Below are 18,781 nucleotides of genomic sequence, written 5' to 3'. Positions count from 1 at the left end.
ACCTGCCTAGTCCCATTAACTGGAGATGCCAAGGATTGAACCTGGGACCTTCTGCACGCCACACAGATGCTCTACCACTGAGCCACAACCCCTCCCAATACAAGCACCTTAGATTTTCATATTATCAGGCAAATAAAAGAAAGTCCCTCATTCTTACAGAGTTGCAGTTCTTACTTGCACAGCCAGTACCGGCAGGTGAGACTTGGTACATGACTGAGCTTCTCCTTCCTTTCCTGGGAATTTCAAAAGGCCAGTGGGTGGGTTAGTTTTTTTTCTTTCTTTTCTTTTTTTACACAAATAGAATCCTTGAGCAAAAGGAACTAAGCTTTGTCCAGTTTCATACTGTTCATTACTTCAGTGCATTCCTTTAAACATTCTCCCCTTAGCTCCCTTTCCATCTCAGAACCTGGCTAGGAGAAAATATGTAGAGTACGGCAAGGTTATGTATGGTGAAGGAGAGGGTAAGCATCCCCCCCCCCATGTCTGCTCATTCCTGTTCTGTTTAAAAATAGACACAAGCGCGCGCACACACACAGTTTATCCACGAATAGAGACATGCATGCATATTGGGTCACCACACAAATACTTTTAAATACATTAAGGTTGCCCAGGATATTTTAGATTTTGTATCAGTGGTTGTCTCTGGCATGAAGATGTTCCAAGCCTCAGTCATCACTGACAGCCAGCGTGGTGTAGTGGTTAAGAGTATTGTGTTTTATGATGTTAGCCGCCCTGAGCCCAGCTTTGCTGGGGGAGGGCGGAGTACAAATTAAAGTTGTCATTGTTACTGTTTCTGGGCACAGTATTTCGACTTTCTGTCAATCGTTGCACTGTGTCAGGCTTGGGAGATTCCTTAAGTAAAGATCCTATGTTTGTGTAAACTACTTTGTTTTGTGGGGTTATGCCTGCTAGGCAGAGGGGAAAGTTTTGCTTGTATACACTGGCACATAGGAAGGGCAGACTGGGCAGGAGCTACGGCTTTCTCCTGATTCTTTTCCTCATTAGCTCACCTATTTTGCATACTGCATGGGAGACAGAAGCTGTTTTGCTACCCCTAGAGTTGCCAAGTGCCAGGTGGTGGCTGGCATACCCCCGCCAATCCACCTGGCTGCCTATCAACCAGCTGAGGGTCGGAGGGCAACGTGTGTACACGTGCCATCCCACAGCGATACGTCACTTCCGGTTACCACTCAAACTCCCAGTTTGAGTGGTAAAAGGCCCCTTGCAATGCGGCACTTCCAGGTGTAAAGTGGAATGCAGCACTTCCAGGTGTAAAGTGGAAGTGATGCAGCACAAACCTCCTCCCCTCCCCTCCCAAAACCTCCTGCTGAAGGAGAAGGGGGACCTGGTAAGCCTAGCTACCCCTCATACAGTCTTGCTGTCCTATGAGGACTGGATTGGATTGTTCGTGGCTCAGAGGCAGTGATCAGTCTACCTTGTTTTTTGGAGACTTTCTCCATTGGAACGGGACGTTATTGGAGTTATATAATTATTGTTGATATCACATCATGTCTAAACCTTGGGGTATAGCATAGGATTTTTAGCGGGTCTATACGTATATGGATATATGCAATTGTAATACACTCGTGTCATAGGTTTAACTTTGGTCATAATTGCTGGTTTTTTGTAATTCTCTATTCCAGAACAGTAAAGAACCCACACACACTCAAAGTCACACAGAGGAGTCCCAAGAGAGAAGAAGAGTTGTTTTTTTAAATGCTAACTTTCTCTACCACTTCAGGGAGAATCAAACCGGGTTACAATCACCTTCCCGCTAATCTGGTTCACCAGATTAGCCTCCCCCGCTCATGTGGAGGAGTGGGGAATCAAACCCAGTTCTCCAGAGTCCACCGCTCCAAACCACCACTCTTAACCACTACACCATGCTGGCTCTTAACCAACCAATTTTTAAGTTGCTATATAAACGAATATATGAAAGCCCAATATGCTAAATCTTGGTATACACTGCCATCTGGTGATAACATGGCATGATTTCTGGAAAAAGCATTGCCTTTAAAAAATCATCCCCTAACCGCAGGCAAATAGATCAATATGATAAAAGTCGGGTTTTCCTTTAGCCGTTAGATAATGCAGGCCTTTGAGCATGATCAAAGCATGTCCAAATGACATTTTTATGCTATTATTTGCACAAGACTCAACCCAGTGATAAGGGTGCACACATTTGTTGAAGAAAGCCATGCTTGGGAGAAAGAAGTCGTTAGCTTTCCTGCAGCCAGCTTCATTCAGCTCTTTCATGTTTTGAAGGGTTTGTTTTGTTTTTTATTTTAATCTCCCTGGATGTACTATTACAGACCTGAAAGTCATTGTTCTACCAACAACAACAAAATCTAGGCAAGAGATGAACAGAAGTGGTTTGCCATCGCCTGCCTCTGTGTAGCAACCCTGGACTTCCTTAGTGGTTTCCCATCCAAATATTATTTATTTATTTATTTATTTAATTGCATTTTTACCCCACCCTCCCCAACCCGAAGGTCAGGGTCAGAGCGGCTAACCAGGGCTAACCTTGCTGATCAAGCGGGATTCCAGTGTAGTTAAAATGATGTTTTAGGGTATGACAGAAGAACCACAAGCCTGTAGTTAGCAGTACTTTTAAAGTAGCATATATAAGACGTTGTAGATATCATACGTACACACTGTGCTTTCTGGGGGAGTTTTTTAAAATGGAAGATGCTACATCTGATGCCTGGCCTGCCTTTATAGGTGAAGGTGTATATTCAGTATGTGTGTTTGGGGGGGAGAGATACTCTGTATATGCTCAGAGCTAATATATTACTTTAACACTACAAGGCGCTTGCAGTGCAAACTGCTTTGGGACTCCCCCCCCCCAAAAAAAACCAGGCTTGCCTTAAGGAGGGCTGCCCTCCCCCATATTCATTTGCCCCGGGCTGGGGATAGGGTTGCCAGGTCCCTCTTTGCTTTGGTGGGAGGTTTTTGGGGTGGAGCCTGAGGGGGGGTTTGGGGAGGGGAGGGACTTCAATGCCATAGAGTTCAATTGCCAAAGGGCGCAGTTTCTCCAGGTGAACTGATCTCGATAGGCTGGAGATCAGTTGTAACACTGGGAGATCCCCTGCTACTACCTGTAGGTTGGCAACCCTAGCTGGGGAAGGAGCTCAGTGGGATACAGTGCCATAGAGTCCACCCTCCAAAGCAGCCATTTTCACTAGGGGAACTGACCTCTGTAGTCTGGAGATCCATTGTAATTCTGGGAGACCTCCAGGCCCCAGTTGGAGGTTGGCAACCCCCAACCCCCTGTCTAAAAACCGTTTCTGGTAACGGGACTGAACTAGTCCCAGGTGCGGAGGCCAATTCTGAACTATAAATAGGGCTGCCAGCTGTGGGTAGGGAAATACCCGGTTATTTGGGGGGTGAAGCCTGAGGAGGGCGGGGTTTGGGGAGGGGCTTCAATGCCATAAGAGTCCTATTGCCAAAGTGGCCATTTTCTTCCCGGGGAAAATTGATCTGTATTGGCTGGAGATAGGGTTACCAGCTCCAGGATGTGAAATACCAAGAGATTTTGGGGGTGGAGCATAAGGAAGGTGGAGTTTGGGGAGGGGAGGGACTTCAATGCCATAGAGTCCAATTGCCAAACTGGCCATCTTCTCCAGGGGAACTGATCTCTGTCTCCTGGAGATCAGTTGCAATAGCGGGAGACCTCCAGCCACCACCTGGAGGTTGGTAACCCTAGCTGGAGATCTGTTGTAGTAGAAAAGGGCAAGAGTCCAGTAGCACCTTAAAGACTAACAAAAATGTTTTCTGGCAGGGTACCAGCTTTCGCGAGCCACAGCTCACCTCTTCAGATACAGCTAGAATGTGAATCCATCTGTCTTTAAGTAGAGTGAATTCAGGCAAGCATTAGTATGTCAATGTTAACAGTATGTCAATGTGAATAGCAGGCGTAATGGGATTAGGTGTGGTCTGCAGAAGAGTCTGTGATGGCCAGGGGAGAGATGGGTGTGGAGAAATCAGCATTGGTCATGAGCCATGAATTCAAGGTCTTTATTCAGCCCAGGTAAATGCATTGACTTTAGTTGGAATATCAACTGTAATTCAGCAGTTTCTCTTTCCAATCTTCCTTTGAAATTCCTTTGTAAGAGAACTGCTACTCTTAAATCTGCAACAGATCTGTTGTCTACTAGCAGGAGATCTCCAGCCACCACCTGGAGGTTGGCGACCCTAACTATAAACGAGTCTGAAGGGCGCTTTTTCTTTTCAGTACAGAGGGCTCGTGCGGCCTCCGCCCACCCGCGCTCGCTTCCCTCCTTCCTCTCCGAAGAGCCCCGAGGCGCGCCTTTTCCGCAGCCGTTTCGTAGGACGCCTCTTCGGCTATTTCCGTAAAAGGAGAGGGCGGGGGTGAGGAGGAAGAAAACCGAGCGGCCGAACTCACTCGGGCTCTTTCCCCCTCCCGTTCCGGTTCGAAAATGTTGGCCGTTGGGGCTAAACCGTTCCCCTGAAGAGGGCGGTTTTATGTTGCCCGCCTTGACGTATTTTTTAACACGCTCCTCCGCTCGGAATAGCCCTTTTTGGAGGGCGGGGGGTCCTCGTCTCTAAATAACATCGATCCATTCCCACTCAAACCGGGCGGCCCAAATCATTTGGGCCAGGATGCCAGAGAAGGGCGCCGAAGCGTCGCGATCGAGAAATGTCCTTCCCCCACACCTTTCCCTCAGCCCGTTCGGCTATTTCCGTGCCCAGCCGCGGGGGGGGGGAGCCGCCGGCGAACGAGGCCTCGTAGTCGTGATTGGACAGGCCTCCTCCCCCTTCTCCCACAGCCAGTTCGCCTATTTGGGGGGAGGGCAGATTTGGGGAGGAACGGGAGAGGGGCAGATTTAGAGGAGGGGGCAGACTTGGGAAGAGGATGGCCAGACTTGAGGAAGAGGGGGGCCAGACTGGGGGGAGGGGCCCTAGACTTGAGGAGGAAGAGGGGGTCAGACTGGGGGGAGGGGCCCTAGACTTGAGGAAGAGGGGGGCCAGACTGGGGGGAGGGGCCTAGACTTGAGGAGGAAGAGGGGGGCCAGACTGGGGGAGGGGCCTAGACTTGAGGGGGCAGACTGGGGGGAGGGGGGCAGACTTTAGGAGGAAGAGGGGGGCAGACTGGGGGAGGGGCCCTAGACTTGAGGAGGAAGAGGGGGGCCAGACTGGGGGGAGGGGCCCTAGACTTGAGGAGGAAGAGGGGGGCCAGACTGGGGGGAGGGGGCCTAGACTTGAAGAGGGGGGCCAGACTGGGAGGAGGGGGCCTAGACTTGAGGAGGAAGAGGGGGGCCAGACTGGGGGAAGGAGCCCTAGACTTGAGGAAGAGGGGGGCCAGACTGGGGGGAGGGGTCTAGACTTGAAGAGGGAGGCCAGACTGGGGGGAGGGGCCCTAGACTTGAGGAAGAGGGGGGCCAGACTGGGGGGAGGGGCCCTAGACTTGAGGAAGAGGGGGGCCAGACTAGGGGGAGGGGCCCTAGACTTGAGGAGGAAGAGGGGGGCCAGACTGGGGGGAGGGGCCCTAGACTTGAGGAGGAAGAGGGGGGCCAGACTGGGGGGAGGGGGCCTAGACTTGAAGAGGGGGGCCAGACTGGGAGGAGGGGGCCTAGACTTGAGGAGGAAGAGGGGGGCCAGACTGGGGGAAGGAGCCCTAGACTTGAGGAAGAGGGGGGCCAGACTGGGGGGAGGGGTCTAGACTTGAAGAGGAAGAGGGAGGCCAGACTGGGGGGGAGGGGCCCTAGACTTGAGGAGGAAGAGGGGGCCAGACTGGGGGGAGGGGCCCTAGACTTGAGGAGGAAGAGGGGGCCAGACTGGGGGGAGGGGGCCTAGACTTGAGGAGGAAGAGGGGGCAGACTGGGGGGAGGGGCCCTAGACTTGAGGAGGAAGAGGGGGGCCAGACTGGGGGGGAGGGGCCCTAGACTTGAGGAGGAAGAGGGGGCCAGACTGGGGGGAGGGGCCCTAGACTTGAGGAAGAGGGGGGCCAGACTGGGGGGAGGGGGCCTAGACTTGAAGAAGGGGGCCAGACTGGGAGGAGGGGGCCTACACTTGAGGAGGAAGAGGGGGGCCAGACTGGGGGAAGGAGCCCTAGACTTGAGGAAGAGGGGGGCCAGACTGGGGGGAAGGGGGCCAGACTGGGGGGAGGGGGCCTAGACTTGAGGAAGAGGGGGGCCAGACTGGGGGAGGGGGCCTAGACTTGAGGAGGAAGAGGATGGCCAGACTGGGGGGAGAGGGGCAGATTGGGAGGGGGAGGAAGGGGAGGGGCAGACTTTCGCGAAGCCTCCCCCCTCGGCTATTTCTGTGGGTGGGGAGGAGAGAGAGAAAACGGCCGCCGAGGCTCTCGCGATGGCGATGCCTCCTTCCCCTTCCCCCCCCCCTCAGCCCGTTCGGTCGTTTCCGTGAGGGGGCCCCCGCTCGGCTGTTTCCGACCGCGCCCGAGTCGGGGTGGTGGGGGGGGAGAGGGAGGGAGGAGTGCGGAGGAGGGAGGCACGCTCGGCGGCGCTTGCTCCCTGGCTGGCTGTCTCAGTCGGCCGCTGCCTGCCTGTCGCCGGGGCTGGGCGCGAGAGCGAGCGCGCCCGCCCGCGAGCGTGTGTGTGTGTGTGTGTGTTATGTGAGTGACGCGGCGGAGGTGTAGTTTGACGCGGTGTGTTACGTGGGGGAGAGAATAAAACTGCGGCGAGAGCCTAGGCGCGAACGAAAGCAGTGACGGAGCAGCCTCTAGCCGGTAAGAGGACGAAAAGAAAGAGCCGAGGAAAGGACAGAGAAAAAGAAGGAAGGAGAGGCCCTGAGGAAGAAGAGAGAGAGAGAGAGAGAAAACAGGGAGGACGGAAGGCGGGAGAGAGAGAGGGAGGGGCGGAGGCGACAGCAGCGGCGCTGGCGGCCGTTGAGGCGGGCGGGGAGGGGGGGGCGCCTTGGGCTTGGCGGCCGGGGGAAGGGGGGGGCAACGCCTCGGCCTGGCGCCGCCGAGCGGGAAACGCCGCCGCTCTTCCCCCCCCCCCCGCCCGCATTTCTAAAAAAGATGGAGCCTCTCCTTTTTTTAAAAAAAAGCTCCATTATCTCCTCCGCACAGACAGACACACCGGCCCACCTCGCCGACGCCGCTCCTCCCCCCCCCTTCCCTCGCCTTCCCCCTCCTCAGTCTCTCCTCACGGCCGCCGCCGCGCTCGGGCCCCGCGCAACGAACAAAGAGTAATGGCGGATGGAGGCGGCGGCCCGGCCGGGCGAAGCGGCCCGATGAGGAGAGGAGAGCGGGGCTCTGCGGGGCCGGGAGTGTGGGGGGGGTGATACCAGCACTGGATTTCTTCCCCCCCCCCGTCTCTCTTATCTTCCCCCTCCCCCCCGTCTCTCTCCCCGGTAGCTTTGCCCGCCATTTGGCCACCGCAGAGCTCCTTCCACAGTTATGTTTTCTCGCCACCCCCTGTCGCTGAAGGGGGGGGGGAGAAAAAAAATCCACGAACACACTTCTCTGGTGGTGGTAGGAAAGGGCAAGGGTCCAGCAGCACCTTAAAGACTGACCAGAATATTTTCTGGCAGGGTGTGTGAGCTTTCGTGAGCCACAGCTCGCTTCTTCAGATACAGCTTAGAACGTGAATCCATCTGTCTTTTAAGTAGAGGAGAGTGAATTCAGACAAGCATTAGTATGTAAATGTTAACAGTATGTCAATGGGAATAGCAGGCGTGATGGGAATAGCAGGATAAAACTGCTATTCCCATTGACATACTGTTAACATTTACATACTAATGCTTGTCTGAATTCACTCTCCTCTACGTAAAAGACAGACGGATTCACGTTCTAAGCTGTATCTGAAGAAGCGAGCTGTGGCTCACGAAAGCTCACACACCCTGCCAGAAAATATTTTTGTTAGTCTTGAAGGTGCTACTGGACTCTTGCCCTTTTCTACTACTGCAGACAGACTAACACGGCTACCCACTGTGAATTACACTTCTCTGGTGTCAGGGTGAGGCGCTTGCTTTGCACATGAAAGTGGGTTTTTTTGTGGCTATTTCTTCCTTCCCCCTCCCTCAGCTTTCCTGCTGAAGTGTGAATCTTACTGGCCGCAGACGAAATGGAGGGAAAACGGAGCTGCTGCTTCTCCCTCTTCACTGGCACGATGTTTATAAACGCAGCGTCTCTCCTCCCCCCCTTTTAAGTTTTCTCCCCCCCCCCCCAAGTGAATCCTTTTTGATTCTGCCTCAGGGGGAAGGTGGAACTGGATCCCGATTCAGGGAGGCTTCTTCCCTCCGCCCCCCCCCCTTTCAGCCTGGCCGCCCCACCTCAGAAACGCTCCTGTAACCCGTAGCCAGAGACTCTGGTTCCCCCCACCCCTCTCTAGGCAGGGAGTTCCCTGGCACTGTCAAGAGCAGGAAGGGGGTGACCCAGCCAGCCGCCTCTGCTGTTGCCGCTCAGAAGCGGTTCCCTTTTGTGCCACTGCAAAGCTCCATCTCTAGATCCCAGGGTCATTTAGCAGGTGGTCCAGTCAAAAACCTGCTTAATTCCCCCTTCCACCACTTTTTTTTTTTTTAAAGCATGGCTTGAAAATTGTGCTTTAAAAGTTATGTTGAAGTTGGAAAGGCCTTTTTTAAAGGTTCCTTCTTAATAAAGAATTTTGGATCAACACTGTATTCTTGAACACTTGTTTTCCTCTTGGTTCACTGTTTGCAAAATTGGACTGGTCCCAAGTAAATTCATGCTCCAATTCCACTTTTAGCAGACTGTTTTGTTCAGCATTGTAGCGTATGGCTGTAATGTTTAGGAGGAGAACTGTGACAAATGAGGCCCTTATGGGTTTATTAACAATGATTACTATAAAATGTATGGTTCTTAGTGTGGTTTACATATAATCAAGAGTATACATGACAGAGTAACCTAGATCAGAAGTAGCTGCCCAAAGGAGCTTGCAATCTAAATTTAGGTGTGGGAGACAGTAAGTCAGGAGAGAGGGGGGAATGCTCAGATAAAACTAGGAATAAATGTGAATATTCAGGCTTAGTTTCAGTTATGCACTAAGGGAGTGAGTTGTGAAAGACATGGGTTTTAAGCTGCAGTTTAAAGTTTTGAGAGATTTGTATTTACAGAAGGATGTGCAACAGACTAAACTACAACATTGAAAGGTTAAATATTGAATGTCCTTAAAAGTCCACATGATGTAGAAGATAGCTTCAAAGTTGACACCATTGATGGGGGCTGCACCACATTTATAATGCAGTTGTAGACCATAGTCTTGTTAATCTCTAATGGTATTGACAGGATAAAACTATTCTGGTGGCACCTTAGTACCGATGAAAATTTCATCACCAACACCAAAAAAATCTTACTCTATGATTCTTTCTTACAGTTGCAACTGCAAACATTTTAGTTAGTTTTCAGCCAAATACTACCCTTTTTGTTCTCCCAGCTGAACTGTGCTTTCTGCAAAAGGGCTTAGACAGATTTGAAGAGGATGGATCCATCAATGGCTTTTTGCCACAGTGGCTGAATATTTGGGTGCGGGATACCTCTGAATGGTAGTTACAGGACAGCGGCGGGGCCAGACTTTGGCCTTTTCTATACATATATCGGCAAGCATCTTTATTAAGTTGCCTTCTGATTGCTTTTTGTTTAAAGTGTCCGTGAAATGCTGGTTTTCTGGTATGTGTTTTGAGTGGATGGGGGGGGGCGGTCCTTCAGACTGTATTCAGAGTACAACCATTTCATGTACAGCTAGAGACGGTATTTTTTTGACTATTAAAAATAGGGCCTGTAACATTTTCCACTGCCGTTTTCTGCTTTTTTAATATTAAACAGCCATCATAGCACATGTACTTTCCCTCCAAAAATTACCTCCAAAAAGTCGTGTGAACCCCTTCGCTCTGTAGAAGAAACAAAAGAAATGGTGGGGGGGGGGAACTGTGTCAAACGTAAAGGTACTTCTAAACATGCAGGCCGCAGTGAGGTGATGGGCAACGAACACCATTTGTTCTTGTGCTCCCCAGTACAGGGAGTGTGGTTGAAAGCTTCCTGATTTAGGAAACCTTTTTGGGCCACCTCCCAACTTGCTATGAGATCTAGATGCAGGTGCCTGGGCAAGTTGGAATGTGTTTCCTCTGAACAAACTGGGATTCGAAATTGCCCAGTTTGGAATCCAGTTGGCAGAGGAGAAGCAAACTCTGGCTAGCCCCGGTGCCTGCATTTAGATGCCTCAGCAAATGGGAGTTTACTTGAAGGCTTCCCAAAGCGGGTATTATTGCCAGTCCTGTTGTTTAAGGGAAAGAGGGAGTTGTGAGGAAGAGAACGTGCCAGAACAAGAGCAAGCTGTTTCCTTGCGTACCACTGAAAGCAGGTTTGTTGTGATGTCTGAATGAGGGTAGACCCTTCACCCATCACTGTGGTAGCTGTAATACCTGCAGGCTTGGACAGAGAACAGTCCAGTTCCAGTGCAAAATGACTCCCTGTATGCAAATGAGCCTTTAGGTGTGAGTTGATTATGTCTTTGGACCCATCTTCAAGGCAGCCATTAGAACAGTTAGTCTTTCTGCAGTTCTAGACTCAGTTATTCTTTTGTCAAGTTCAGTATGCATGTATTGGGAGTTCTTGTCTTACCTCTTTCAAATCAATTTAGGTTGGGTTGAATAAATTGGCAGAGGGAGGGGACAGCTAATACTTCAAGCACCCTACATCTAGGATGTAGTCAGTAACGGTTTTCTAATAACCACAAAGTAATTGCTGGGATTCCCCATGTATTAGATTGTGGTAGGCCTAACAGCTGTTTAACTATCTGGTTATCTTACAACATGTCAAAAATCTAATTGTCAGCATAAGGGTAGCTAAGGAGGGTGCAGAGAAGTTGGATCTTTCACATGAGCTACTTCCATACGGATCTCATCACAAGATGAAATAATAGTTATAATGGAAAATAATAGTTGTGGAAATTTTATATCAGTCTGCCAGATAGCGCAGGCTTTCCAAATGTACTGGATTGCTTCTGTACTGTTAATTTTCAGAGCTTTTCTTTAGGTTACATTTACTCCAGATAAATTATATGTATCATGGGAATATTGTCATTAAACAGGCTAGAGAAAGATGATACATTTTTGGTCACCTTATATTAAAAAGATGGTCCCCTGTGCAAGCACTGGGTCATTATTGACCCATGGGGTGACATCGCAACATTTCCTAGGCAGACTATGTTTATGGGGTGGTTTGCCATTGCCTTCTCTAGTCATCTACACTTTACCCCAGCAAGCTGTGTACTCATTTTATCGACCTCAGAAGGATGGAAGACTGAGTCAACCTTGAGCTGGCTACCTGCAACTGACTTCCATCAGGATTGAACTCAGGTTGTGTGCAGAGCTTTGACTGCACTACTGCAGTTTACCACTCTCTGCTAGGGGCTCACTCATCTTATATTACATAATATATATGCTTAAACAGAAAATGCATTTAAAATACAGCCATAGTTCCCAGTGCAGTGGTAGCTCTGGAAAACTCCTGTCATTATCTGATCTTTGAAACAAATGTGGCCCTTGTCTTGTTTATTTTCTGCAATTTTTACCACATATCACTTTATTTACTTTTAACACTTCCGCATTTCCTTTGGCAACCTGAAAGTGTGTTTGAAATGTAGCACTTAAGTCATACATAACATGACAATAGCCTCAGAGTATTACTAGGAAACCTGCCTACATAATTTAGAAGTGATGTTCTTAAACAACCCATTCCTCTAGGTCAGTGGTCGGCAAACTCATTAGTCAAAAGAGCCAAATATCAAGAGTAGAACGATTGAGATTTCTTTTGAGAGCCACCGTCCTATTTGCTCCCCCCTGCCCGCCCTCACCGGGAGGGCACCCTCCCCTTCCCCTGCAGCACCAGCAGGGGGTCTGGGTTGGCAGAGCTCAGAGCCAGGCCGGGAAGTGCCAGGACCCTTGCGGCTGGGCAAGGTAGGGGGCTTTCTTGGGACTCGGGGGAGGGCTGGCCATGCGAGGAGGGAGGCCGTCATGGTGCTGGGGGGCCCGAGGCACCAGCGCCAGCTTGGAGCGGGGGGCCGGGCCCCCCTGCAAGGGGCCGGCTTGCGCCAGCCCCCCCACCAGCCCCCACGCGCCACAGGGCAAGCGGCCTGCTGAACCGACCACTCCTGAACCTCAGTCCCCCGCAGGGACGCAGCCCCAGCAGGGCAGAGGGGCTTCGCCGCACGGAAGCGCTGGCCCGGGAGTCAGCCTGCGCACCCGGCGTTCGAACGGCCAGCCCAGCCCCTTCCTGCCGGGCTGGCTCCACCCGGGGGTGGGCACTGCTCATGGCAGACCTTCCTGGCAGAGGCACGGCGCCACCGAGCGCGGGAAGGGGGCTTCACGATGGCCGGGCCCACGCCTCCCCCGGCCCATTCCCGCTGGGGGCTGGAGAGCGGCCCGGTCTTGCGGGAGGAGCGGGTGCTGCTCGCTGCCAGCCCGACGCGCGTGTTGCGGCTGCCTCCCGCTCACCTGCTGGCTCCTCCCGTTTGGGGCACCCTGGAGCCCGGCGCCTCTGCCTGGCTGGGTGCGGGGATGCAGAGTAGCCGCACTCAAGGGGCCAAAGAGCCGCACGCGGCTTGAGAGCCACGGTTTGCCGACCACTGCTCTAGGTGATCCATTAGTCCAGTATTCTTCAGTCTTTCAAGATAGAGGATCTACCTTTTAACCCTGATCTGCTATGGAACTGGGACCCATATCTAATCTTTACTGTGTTTATCTATTAAAATATTTATAAATAATATATAGGAATAAAAAATAATAAAAATATAAGTGTAGCTCATGGTGACTTACTGTTCTTAAATTACAGCTATTCATAATAGTATAACACCCTATTAACCATCTTCCCTACCCACCCCCAAGAAAATGCCTGTGTCTTAAGCCCCATTAAAAGCCCTAGCTAATAAAATAGCCTTACCCTACCTCCTAAACACTTCTGAGGACTGTGCCTTCCTTGCCTCTTCAGTGAGCCCGTTACATAAAGCGGGAGCCACTGTTGAAAAGAAATGGGATCAGATGCCGCATGGGCAACCTTCAGTGAGGAGGGAGTAGCCTAAAGGCCTACGCCAATAGGAACTTTAAAGGCCATAAGCAATACCTAGAATTGAACTTGGAAACAAACCAGCAGCCAGCTTAGCTGTGTTGAAGTAAGCAGGGTGTGTTCCCATTGGCTCGCCAATTACCATTGGGCTGCGGCATTCTGAACCAGTTGCAGTTTCAGTGCTGTCTTCAGAAGCAGTCTCACATAAGAGCATGTTTTGGTAGTCCAATTGTGAAGTTACAAAAGCATAGATCGGCATGGCCAGGTTGTCTGAGTCTAAGAAAGGGGAGAGTTTATGAACCAGATGCAGCTGTTAGAAAACACGCTTGTCTGAGGGGCTGTGGCTCAGTGGTAGAGCATCTGCTTGGCACGCAGAAGGTCTTCGGTTTAGTCCCCGGCGTCTCCAGTTAAAGAGACTAGGTAGGTAGGTGATGTGAAAGACCCCTGTCTGAGACCCTGGAGAGCCGCTGCCTGTCTGAGTAGACAATACTGACTTTGATGGACCAAGGGTCTGATCCAGTATAAGGCAGCTTCATGTGTACCATGTCAGTTTGATTTTCCTACGGTAAGAATGGGTCCATCCATCTTCCCTCTCTGGCTCTTTATCTTATTCTCCCCTCTTTGTCTTTCTCTTGAAAACCCAAAAATGGCAGTGGCAGCGCTGGTGGGACCCGCTGATAGGTTGTTGGTGAGTGCTCCAGTCCAGTAGTTTTCAAGCTTCACTTTTTCAGGGGACCTTTTACATATTGGCCTGCCTGGTGAGGAATTTGATGGTCTTCAGCAAAGGCCCTCACTGTGTTATAGGGGTACTGGACCGTACTCTCCATTCAGATGGAATGCTAGCCGTGTCCTGTGTGAATCGAGAGTGCACCTTACACGAGTTCTCAGTTTTTCTGAACTCACCTAAATTTATTCTATGTGTTTTTGTGTCCCTTGGCTGTGCATCTGTTCACAGCCTAGTAGGCAGACAGTCTTGCACACAGTTGTAAACATGAAGTCTGTGGATAGGGATAGTAATGCATCATTGGCAGTAGAGGAATAGAATGCGGTATCTCTGATTCCTCCCAAAACCACATGTAGTGAAGCTCCAGCAAAACACCCCATAAACTAAATGTGTAAATCAATGAGGATCCTCTGCCAAATGTTATCCAGCTCACTCGCATATTGGCTGATCAGGGGAGGAAGGCTAATATCTGACTCAAGATCTTAGCCAGTTTAATATACTGGCAATGACCTGGAAGACCCAGGTTCAGATTCCCAAGGAACACTTATCTGCCATTACTCCTCATTTGAAGAACCCCTAAGGAACCCCGGACCTCAGTTTGAAAACCACCGCTCTTGACAGGTAGATTCAGCAGGGCTTCTGACTAGTATACAGATCAGACTGCCTTGATCAGCCTACAATTCTGTGAACACTAAGCCTCATGGAACTCGATGGGACTTGTGAATACAAATACATTGATAGCATCATGCATATTCAGTAGAAACTAGGCATGTTCAGTTTGGTTAGAATGGCAGGGAGGGATTTGCTGAAATCATAGGTTTTGAAAGAGGGGAGGAACAACCAGCCATTCTGTAATGTTGGTATCCCTGGATGTCTTGGCAAGTGTATCTTGGTGTATCTACAAATACATAATTACTCCAAATTTGGGGTGGGGGAAAATGACTGTGACCATCATTTACCTGGGTTCTAATCCTTAATACCTTGCTGTAATGTTTTCTGCAACCTTCAGGGGTGGCACCCTCCAGTAAAATCCCAGTTGGCATTCCCATTGTTGAGTCAGTTTCTGGCATATCTGTAAAATGCTACACATCATTAATTTAGCTCACATTTCAGTGTTATATAATAGGTGGTTATGATGTGAGATGTTGACCCACCAGCTTTATATTGTTGCCCATTGTGCTGGCGGGGGGGGGGGGGGCTCTAACCTTGTGCTGTGCTTACAGGATACAACCTCGTAAGGTTTTCTTAAGTCTTCACAAGAAAAATATGAATCCTATTAAGAATAGCTTTACATTGCTACTGTTTTGTTTTTTGCTCACTACACTAAGCTTTCTATCCCAGATGTGGTACAAAGACCAACACTGAGCTTTCCCCTCCTCCTTGTAGTTGGTAACTTGAAAAACATCACTTTGCTGCTCTTTGCTGAGAGCCGGTGTGGTGTAGTGGCTAAGAGTGATCTGGAGAACCGGGTTTGATTCCCCGCTTTTCCACATGAGCGGTGGAGGCTAATCTGGTGAACTGGATTTGTTTCCCCACTCCTACACATGAAGCCAGCTGGGTGACCTTGGGCTCTCTTAGACCTCACAGCTCTCTTAGAGCTCTCTCAGCCCCACCTACCTCACAGGTGGCAGAAGCCCCACCTGGCCTTGCCCACTTTCTAAAAACACTTGGCGGGCACTAAGGAAGATGTTGGTGGGCTCCACAGTGCCCACAAACACCACATTGGGGACCCCTGCTTTAGGCATATCTTCCTGAAGCCAGTTGCTCCAGCTGTCTCATTGTAGCTCAAAATGCTGTTCTTGGGGGACGAGGAACCCCCCAGGAGCAGTCTGCAGCAGCCATGTAATTTACAAAACTCCCCCTCCCCCACCATAGAATCATAGAACTGGAATGGACCACCAGGGTCATCTAGTCCAACCCCCTGCACAATGCAGGAAATTCACAACTACCTCCCCACCAAACACACCTCCAGTGACCCCTACTCCATGCCCAGAAGATGGCCAAGATGCCCTGATTTAATTTCAACCTGTTGGTTCTGGTGCGACCATCTGGGAAATCCTCTGTAGGATCCAACTTATATTTCAGCAACTGACATAATTGTGGTGGTCCTTCAGCTAGTTTGCCAGTAATTGTACTTGCCCATCTTAAATATTAGGGGCGTCTTTGTGCGTGCAAGTTCATGCAGGAATACCTAGGATGGCTCATTAGGAAGAAGCATAAATTTTATCAGATCTTAGCTTATATCTGGGAACAAACACTTCTTCCAGTAATCATGCATAAAAATAAGCTTGACAAGTGACGCTGTTTAGCATATTTTGCTGCTTTAAGTATGCGGGATATTATCTAAACGACTGTGGATGTCCAGTTGCAACTGGTAGGCGATTAACTGTGGAATATTGTCGAAGGCTTTCACGGTCAGAGTTCATTGGTTCTTGTAGGTTATCCGGGCTGTGTAACCGTGGTCTTGGAATTTTCTTTCCTGACGTTTCGCCAGCAACTGTGGCAGGCATCTTCAGAGTAGTAACACTGAAGGACAGTGTCTCTCTGTTACTACTCTGAAGATGCCTGCCACAGTTGCTGGCGAAACGTCAGGAAAGAAAATTCCAAGACCACGGTTACACAGCCCGGATAACCTACAAGAACTAACTGTGGAATGTTCTGCTGCTGCTGTTCATTCCAAATGGAAGATGTGCAAAACAGCATTTCAGACATCATGAAATAGGCTTTTTTTAAAACTAAAATTAATGAAAATATAAAAGTAAGTGGGCATCTTGCCTTTGTAGTTTTTAGTTTCCCCACAGCTATTAAGGATGCAGCTCAGCAGTAAAATGAAAGCTAGAGGCGTCAGTTCAGAATGTGGCTGTAAGAATATTTTGCGGCTCTTCCATGTCTGTGATTCAGTGACCCAGGTGGGGGGGAGCACTTTTTTTTGCCGTCAGGTCACAGCTCACTTATGGCAACCCAGTAGGGTTTTCAAGGCAAGAGACGTTCAGAGGTGGTTTTGCCACTGCCTTCCTCTGCATAGCAACCCTGATATTCCTTGGTGGTCTCCCATCCAAATACTGACCAAGGCTGACCCTTGCTTAGCTTCTGAGATCTGATGAGATCAGGGCTTTCCAGGTTAGGGCGGGGCAGTACTGGTTACTACTTATTAGCAAAGAAAAATCATACTTGTGTGAGCTGGTTCCCTGAAGGCACACTTTGCCCCTTATCTATTGGACTAGGAGGTCAACTTCTGGGTTTATGCCTGAGTGGCTGAATGCCTACTGTTGGGTGAATTGGCCCTACCTCCTGTTAGTAGAGAGAGCCCCATGGCGCAGAGTGTTAAGCTGCAGTACTGCAGTCAAAAGCTCTGCTCACAACCTGAGTTCGATCCCAACGGAAGTCGGTTTCACGTAGCTGACTCAAGGTTGACTCAGCCTTCCATCCTTCCAAGGTCAGTAAATGAGTACCCAGCTTGCTGGGGGTAAAGGGAAGATGACTGGGGAAGGCAATGGCCAACCACCCCGTAAACATAGTCTGCCTAGTGAACATCGGGATGTGACATCACCCCATGAGTCAGTAATGACCCAGTGCTTGCACAGGGGACTACCTTTACCTTTTACCTATTGGTAGAGACGTGAAGGCATGGGGGGAAACTAGAAAAATAAGAGGGGGCTCAGAGAACTGAAAAAACCCTGATTCATATTTTTTTTTCTTTTGGGATGGGTGAAATGCTCTTTAAGATAAGGTGTTACTCAAGATGAGCAGTATGAAAACATTTATGTAAGAAGGTCTGCAGCATTAGATAATGATGATTTCTATGTTGACTAGGGATATATACAACATATTTTAAAGAACAAGTTTTTGTATAAATAAATAATTTTGGCAACAATTAATATGCAGTTGTGTTTAATGATAACAATTAAAACACTTAAAATTTTAACACTTAAAATGTTTAACAATGTATTATCAGATTTAACTTGATATCCAAATATGCTGGTAGTCCAACCTGTTATGATTGTATAAGTGTGTTCTACCCAAACAACACACTTTCATTTACTGCAGATTTTTTTTCTACCTTAAATTGTAATTATCCCTACCTCTCAGATGGCAAAAATCATATTATTACCAAGTAGTAAAATTGTATATACTAACTAAGTTACAAGTGATTCTTTTAAAGGTGTTAAAACAGTAAATTAAGTTTAGGTTTGATAGGCAAATAAGTATTGCATATATTTCAGTTTTTTCCATCATAAAAAGGAGGGAAAACAGTTTTCCCCTGTTGCTTCCGCATTTCTGAAAATTTTACATCTCTGCCCATTATCCCTAAGCAAGAGTTAGGGCTACTTCAGTTGATGTGAACATGGAAGCTATCTTTGAGTAAATGCCAAATGTGCATTATATTTCCTGCAGGTCAGACAAAATTATGGTAATTTAATCTTCCTATCTCTGAGAATGGTTTTGCCCTTTGCTTTTCTCAGATAGTTGGATATTAGTAACGTTATGGCAGCAGACAGAAAGAAAGCCCCTCTTCTCAGAGAGAAAGTGTCCCAAATCTATCAGATTTTTTTGTTAGCAACATCCTGTCTTGCAAATACTGGGTTGCTGAGAAAGCGCACAAAGAATGCATTAATACCAATTAGATGGTTAAAAGTCTATGTATTGGAGCAATGAATAAATAGATTTTATAGCTTTTGAAATTATTGGTATGTTTAAGCTTTCTGAATCTCAGAAGATACTGAAATATACTTTTTTCCAAAGTACTGTACTAGGTTTTTAACTCTACAGTTTTTACTTGTCCCCTGTTGGCCTGCCTTTTATTCATCTTTTTTGTTCAACAGTTGCATTGCCATTCATTTCTCAGTTTCCAAGCTGTAGTTCCAATCTTTACTCCTCATGTGCAGCAGGTATGAGGGCTACACATTTACTAGTTTCATCTTGCTTTATGGGATCATTAAAACATAAAGGGTGCAATCCAGGTAAATGTGTTAAGTACCTAAAGAAGCTGCTGTTTTAAAAGGGATCATTTGCATGCTCACAACTCTCCTGTTGCAATCAATGGGACCTTC

At 48.9% G+C, this 18,781-nt stretch overlaps 1 protein-coding gene across 3 annotated transcripts in view; it reads left to right on the top strand.

The window, feature by feature from the left end:
- Positions 1-6,572: 6,572 nt before the first annotated feature.
- CREB1 (cAMP responsive element binding protein 1) overlaps positions 6,573-18,781 on the top strand; it is a 49,671-nt gene continuing 37,462 nt past the window's right edge. For 2 of the 3 annotated variants that reach the window (XM_056861051.1, XM_056861049.1), the window contains exon 1: positions 6,579-6,709. The gene's annotated coding sequence lies outside the window, so the exon portion shown is untranslated. Of the gene's footprint in view, positions 6,710-18,781 lie in introns of all 3 variants that reach the window. The other variant, XM_056861050.1, reaches the window with a different exon arrangement.

The sequence above is a fragment of the Euleptes europaea genome, chromosome 15, assembly GCF_029931775.1.
Source record: "Euleptes europaea isolate rEulEur1 chromosome 15, rEulEur1.hap1, whole genome shotgun sequence".
In the NCBI taxonomy this organism is placed as follows: domain Eukaryota; kingdom Metazoa; phylum Chordata; class Lepidosauria; order Squamata; family Sphaerodactylidae; genus Euleptes; species Euleptes europaea.
Note: the sequence above shows the minus strand (reverse complement) of the source record. Positions and strands in the feature narration are given on the sequence as shown.